The sequence below is a fragment of the Caretta caretta genome, chromosome 5, assembly GCF_965140235.1.
Source record: "Caretta caretta isolate rCarCar2 chromosome 5, rCarCar1.hap1, whole genome shotgun sequence".
Lineage (NCBI taxonomy): Eukaryota > Metazoa > Chordata > Testudines > Cheloniidae > Caretta > Caretta caretta.
The window spans coordinates 85,376,454-85,384,068 of NC_134210.1; positions in this window are offsets into that span (position 1 = coordinate 85,376,454).

The following is a 7,615-nucleotide window of genomic DNA, read 5'->3' on the forward strand; positions in this document are numbered from 1 at the left end:
CCTGTGGAGTTGGGCTAGCAGCATAGAGCTGATGAGGGTGGTGTAGCTTTCTGTACCCTATTCCTCTCCCTCATGCACTCACCCAAGACAAAACTGAATGTAACATTTGATATCTGATGCCGCTTCTATGTGGGAATTTTGTCCTGCCTTACTAGGCGGACAAACAATTTAATGGGTGTTTCCAATCTCTATCTACTGTGATCCCAAGAGACAGCTGGAGATATGCTCATTTTTACATAGCGTACACGTAACATGGATTCAGTGTTGACCAAGAAGCTCTGTCTTTTATTAGGACCTTGCACGTTTGACTCTCTAAATGTGTGCACAGACTTTAGACAGTCCACATTTTCCTAAGCAGATCACTTGTTCTCTGAGTTCTCTCTCTAAATCAGGAGTACAATGTTTATGCTTTCAGCAGCACAGTGATCACACAGATTGCGTAAGACTTTCCTCTGTGTATGAGGCTTTTAATAGTAAGATTCTCCCAGGGCTTTGTGCCTCTGCCTCCTAAAGCCTCCCTGTCAATTGGAAATGAATGAGATGTACATGTACATATTTTAAAATTTCACAGCAATATTGCTTGGTGCCTTTTGGGGCATTCTTTAAAATGAGTAACAGAACTAGGTCAGTGTTATATGAAGCATGAATTAAAAAAACCCAACACTGTGCACTAGAGTGAAAAAGGCAGCTGTTCCCTTTGCCATCCCTGTAGTCTTGGTAAATTGAAAAAAAAGGCTTTAGGATAGGCATTAAGGAGCAAATCCAGCCACTGTGACCACACAGGCTCTCTTTGTAGCTGTGCAGACCTGGTCTTCCCTGTCCACACAAAGGGCATGTGGAGCCTGTCAGACCAGTCCAGCCTGCACCACAAGCTAGAGGAAGAATTCCTACCCTCCACCCTGACGACCAGCTTGTGTGCTGCTGACCAGGATTTAGGTCTGTGACATTTGCTGTAGGACATTTATACTAATGAAGTATTTTTAATTATTATGTGGTGATGTGTGCCTGAGATTCAGAATATTCTTTACAAACGCTGAGCAAGTTCTGCCCTCCTACACACCCCAGCAACCACCCCACCTCCCCCAAACTCAGTGGGACTGCATGACTATCACTGAGAGCAGAATTTGGTCCATTGTGACTCCTTACTCCCCTACAAGGAATCAATAGATAAATGTTATCACATAGTACACAGGTGTGCACTCACTGCAGGTGCGCCTTCTTGTGCCTGGGTCTGCAAATTAGATTTCACCTCCTACGGTGCTCCCCAGCCATTGGTTGCTCGTGTTGTGGCCCTTCTCTCTGTCCATGGATTGGGACACTCCCTCTTCATGACATGACCCTCTGGCCAAGTCAATATAGAGTCCCACCCTTCCATGATAATAAAGTTCCATTGGACAAACTGTCCGGATGCTTCCTCACATGGTCTTCCATTGCATGTCTCCAGGTCCTGTGCCATTTTTGATGTTGCTGGTAGGACAACCCAGGCCCTCCTGCTATTCCAGGTTCCAGCCCTGGGACCCTATGACTAGCAAGCTAGGTACGCTCAGTCTCCGATCCTGTTGCTGTTGCCTGAGCTCCTTCCTACCCCACCTCTCTCTCTCTCTTTTTGCCTATCACTGGGTTTACCCCCAGAGCTTCTTCTATTCCCCTGGCTACTTCACTGCTCTAGCTTTCCTGTAAGACTCCCTAATCCAAGGCAGGGCCCCAGGGCTTACTCTCCTCCTGAATCTCCTCCTTGATCTAGCCAACTCCGTTTCCCACTACCGCGGAACTGCAGATGTCCTCCTGCAGCCTCTTCTTTTTCCTTTCCTATCATATGACGGCGATGCTATGACCACCACCTACTGCAGTTTTTGCATATGTAAAAATCTACATCCTCTCATGCAGGCCTGGATCCTTAAAGTGCCACAATGCTTTTTAAAGGCTACCCCACTTTCCCAGTACTCTCATCAATACTTTCAGGCTGTACTCTTTCACTGTAAGCACTCTAAATATAGTTACTTCACTTCCTTTCTCACATCTATTAAGTATAGCATTATCCTCCAGTTTAGGACATAATTCATAAAACCTTGGTCCAAAGTTCTTGGCATTTCTTCTTACGTTCTACTTACTCAGAAGAAGGATCTCTAAATCAGCACCCTCAATTTTTAAGGCACTGTTTGCATCTGCCATTTCATGGCCTAGTATCCTGACGTGCCGGAATCTACACTGTTACAATATGTACACCTAATTGTACTATCTCCGCAGTTAAGAACAGTATTTCATTGATTAAGTCATTCTGGCTTTCTGAGGGTCCCTTTCTGATTACCACTATACCTAATAAAGAGTCAGATAGGATAGCAGTCACAGTTGGACGTACCTTATCCGGGTCAGTACCAACAGTATGCCCATCAATTCAGCCATCATAATGACCACAAAATTAGATCTCTTAATTCCAAATTCAGGGATACTTATGTCATCACCTCTAGAGCCGTCACTGTAGTTTTAACAATGCTGACCCCATTTGCCATGTATAAGCTCATAAATCTAAATCATATTTGACAGTCCTGGTCTTCCCTTTGTTTAATCACATTATTTGAAATCCACAACGAGAGAGACAACTAGCTGTAGTTTGATTTCCCCTTACTAAAGATTTTAATTTCTTCCAGACCTTCATTTTCACCCAAGTATTTTACCCACCTGTTGACTGTGTTAGCATGGGGGAGTTTGTGGCACCCAGTTACTTCTTGTTTATTTAATTCCCAACAGTCCTTGTATATTCATTAGTGCTCTTATCTTCACTATTTCTATTAATCATAGCTCAAAAGGTTAAATCTAACACTTTCATCCTTCAATTTATAGCCATTTCTCCAGTTGCTACCTGCAGCACACAAAATGGTGTCATAATACTCATTCCATATGTGATTTGCAGAGCTTGGGCTTGGATTGGCTCTGATTTTTTAAGTGTTGATTTAGAAGCTGAATTAAAGGCTTGGCATCCATAATTTATAGCTGGTTTTTAATGTTCTACACAGCATCAGCAACATGTTCTTATGTGCACTCCAATTCTTCCTGCAGTACGTTTAAGCAGATTCATCCTATCTTTACACTTAGTCTTGATAGTATCTATATGACCCTTCCATGGTAGTTTGTTATCAAACAATTCCTAAGAATGTAAAATTTTGAAATACCTGCCTTTTTTTGTATAAAGATATAGGTTGTTTTCTTTCCCAATCTTCCTTTTTGTGAAGATAATTCCCTTTGTTTTAGCCAGTGAGAATATCAATCCCTGAGTATTTTCCTATTCTGAATTCCTCCTGAGTGGCTCATTGGCCTGCATACCAAACATCTGCAAATAGGGTAATACCTGTTCCTGCCCATGTGTTCTCTGGGACACAATTAATCTTGTTAAACAGGATTGGGCTGATAACACTCCCCCATGGAGTGCCACTGGTAAGTTTATAAATATTCGACAAACTTGCCCCCACCCTGTCTTCTATGGTTCTATCACTTCAGAAGTCTCTTACACACCAGAACATTCTTCCTCTTATTCAAGTTGCAGCTAGTTTGTACAGCAAGCCTTCCCTCCATACCATGACATATATGCTTTTTCAACATCCAAAAAGATAGCTATCATAAACTCTCTGTTCCTCGTGGCTTTTTGTATTTCTGTTTCTACTCTTACAATATGATCAACTGTGCATTTTCCTTTCCTGAAACCATTTTGTACAGTTTATAATTTCATTTTTTCCTACTGTGCTACTTATCTCTCATTTATCACTCTTTCCATAAATTTGCCCACATATTGTGTGAGGGCAATAGGTCTATATGCATCCTGTCTTGCACATTCTGTGGGTAGTATGCTTTTCCCTATACATAATTATATAATTTTATTAAAATGCTGGTAGGTGCTTAAGCATTGCATTACCTATGCTCTCTTTACCTGGGGCTGTATTTTTACTTTTGTCTATAGCTTTTCTGAGTTCTTGCATGCCGAAATTTTCATTGAGTACATCATCTTATATTCTACCCAGCCTTGTAAGAGCTCACAGGTTTCTTCAGCAAACATACTTTTTTTGTTCACAAAACTCTTTACTTTGATTTGTGTCGCTACTATCTTTCTGGGACTTTTGCTAAAATGTCTGCTTTTACTAAGTTAAGAGTTTTCAACTTTATCATTTACTATAAGACCAGGTATAAATTTGTTTTTACTCCATGTACCATTTCATTCTTTTCACTTCTTTATATATATCTGAAGTGTTGAAAGCTTTGTTCATTTTCCCACAGTACTTCCTCCAACTCTCCTTCTTTGCCTTTTTAATAGTTCTTTGTGCCACTGCTTTACATCTTTTATAGCTCATTAAGTCCTTGCTATTCATTGTACTTTTTGATTGTTTGTATGCCTTATTTCTTTCTTTACTTGCTGCTTTACAATATTCATTCCATGCAGAAACTGGATTTCTGAGTTTGTGGCAATTTGACATCTTGCTTATCGTTAGGTTGACTGCTGCTACAACTCCCTTTATTATATTATCATGAAATTCTTCTAAATTATCACTTATACAATTGGTACTCAGATACTCAGCACACTTACTCTTAAGAGTCCCCAGTTGGCTTTTCTAAGGCCCAAGGTATGAATTCCTTCAGCGTTTTCAACATTACCGTGGTCGTGATATGTAAGTGGCATAGAGAAGTGATCACTTCCCATTCCATTTTCTTTATAGATTTCCCAGCTGTATTTGCTTGCTATATTGCTTGTCGCAATTCTCAGATCTAAACATGAAAAGATTCCATCCATCCACCTAATTAAAGCTAGTAGGTGCTCCACTATTGAGCATTACCAGCTTATGCATGTCAATGAACTGTTTGCCATTATAATCAGTTTTCCAATTTTCTTACAATTCATTATGGTTATTAAGGTCTCCACAAATAATACATGGGCCTTTGACATCCTTAACTAACTCCTCCAATTCTGGATTGTCTAGTTTTTCCACATGGGTTGTAAACAATATAGATGGGTATAAAGGTACTGTTATGCTGCTGAAGAATCTCAACAGTGTTGTACTCAACACTTAAATTCTATACATCTATTTCAATGTAATTAAGACCTTCTCTTTATAAATATACAGAGCCCTCCTCCACTTGTTATTTCTCTATCACATCTGATTACATCATATTCTGGAAGTCTAAACTATATTTTCTCACTAATCATGTTTCTTGTACACATAATGTCAGGTTTGTCTTCCACTTCAAAAACAGTTTTCTTTAGTTCCTGACCATGTCTTATTAAACTATGTGCATTCTAGCAAAAAAAATGTTAGAACTATGATGTTTAAATGACACTATTACTTTCATTTAAAATTGTGATGAATGCGGTCTATTGAGAGATTGCCTATATGCCAATACTTTTCTGCTGCTTTTGTTATAAATTTTATTTTTTCAATCTTCTTCCCTGTCTGTAAAGTGCATTTAATCAATTCTTTCATAAATGCTGTAAATTTATTTTTGCCTATAAGCACTACATTTTCATCTATTCCCCTTATATTATCTTTCCTGCCGTAAGCTACATATTGTTTTACCAGTAGCTCTTTCTACTGTCACTTCCTGGCTTTTATATTCCCTATCCCAGCTCCTCCCGCAGCTGGGTTTCACGTGCAATTAGTGCTTATCAATCCCTGGCTTCCCTCCAAGTACATCATATAAAATTAATTGGCCCCTTCTGGTCGACATTAATACACTCAGGGTTTATGTGGGATGGACACCTTGTCACACATGGTATCCCTTTCAATACAAAGATTAATGGCCCACGTATATACAGGCAAATCTCCTGGTAATTTCAATAGGGATATAGCCGAGTAAGGATTCCAGGACAAGAACTCATGCATGTCAGTATAGGGACTTATCAATCATCTCCAAAGGAAAAATTAATTTTTTGGGTAGGGGAGAATCACACACATTGACCAAAGGAATATTTTGGACAGGAAATAAATTGAAAAGAATGGGAATCTCAAAAGGACTTTTTCTTAAAAGCAGATAACTCTGATTAGAAAAAAATTCCACTGAAATGTAGTTCAACAGTTAAATCTCCAAGCCATGAATGAAGTTTGAATGTGCAAAAAACTCACAGAAAGACATGGCTCATGAAGGGCTTCCTCCTGCTCTTTCTCCCTTTGAAGTGAATGGCCAAATTCTCATTGATTTCAATGACAGCAGGGTCACAATTCAGATATGTAAACTGGAAAATTATTCATTACAGGCTGTGCCTGCATGCCAATACAGAAATAGCCAAGCTGAATCTGGAGAAGTACTTGTACTCTTCTCTGTCTGATTCAAGCATACGGGGCCAAATTCCACTCTCACACTATGGGGGAATTGCACCAGTGGATCTGAGAGTCCAAGTTGACTTGCTGTATTACAAAGTTCCTAGAGTATGACACTTAGCTATGGAAGGGTGCTTATTGCTGAGCTGGTTACAATTCTGTAATACCACTGGGGCTCAGAGTCATGATCTCTTGTTGGGAAGCACGTGGGGTAAGGAGGTAGGAAGTTATCTGTACCAACCCTAGGTGCAGATTGCTTCCTCTAGGCACACTAAAATAGTCATAATCTGGTTAAATTTCTACTGTGACACATACATCTACTGGAAAAACCTTTCATATATGTGTTCAGCTGGTGCCCATTAAGATTAATAATGGAGTCATGCTGAAAATAAGCAAAACAAAACCTCATGAAATAAGTGTGTCATTGAATTCCAAACATCAGACCAGCCAGTGCAGCCATGGTGAGTTTACCACTTGCCTCCTTCAGCAGCCATGCAAGGCCTGAAAACTGACCACCTGCAGACCCATTGTGAGGGGCAGACATAGCATAGAAAGGCTGCTCTAGGGGACTTAGCACCACCTGCACCCTGCAGAACCAGTGCTCCATAGCGGCACATTCAGAGGCATCATTTATTGGAGGGATGAGCACAAGGCCAGTTCTTTCAAGACTTCACACGCCTACATACCACAGGCTCTGAATGAAGGGTTGAGGGTAGAAGATACTGGTGCTCCAAGCCCTGCCGCTGGGTTATGGAGTGGTTACTCCCCCCCCCACCCCCACCCCCCAACTGCACAGACAGCCTATTTTTTTGGTGGCTTTTGCAATGGGTCCTGGGATTTGGCCCTGAACAAAAAACTCTTCTGAATGTTAAAATGGGCATTAGTATAGAAGAGAAAGGGAGTGACAGCCTTTAGATCAGATTTTCACAACTAATCATGAATATTTACCAGTGCAGGTATAAAATCTATTCATTCATTTTAATATGGTGACTATTCATAAAGAAAAAGGAAACTATTTTACTTGTCCCCCCAAAATACCAAAAGCAAACAAGCAAAAAACCTCACTTGCTTTAGGTGAGTGGAATTTTGCAAGGCTGAGTTAGACCATTAGACCAAAAAGTGATTTTTATTTCATTTACAATAAATTATTTTATTTCATTTTTCCAATAAATCTTTGCCAGAAGGGGCCAGTTCCTCACCTGATGTAGATTAGCACAGCTCAAGTGACCTGAGTGGTGCTACACTAATTTACACCAGCTGAGGACAAGTCCAAGCATATCTTGGCGAGCTTTATAAAGCTAAAAGGAAAGTGCTTG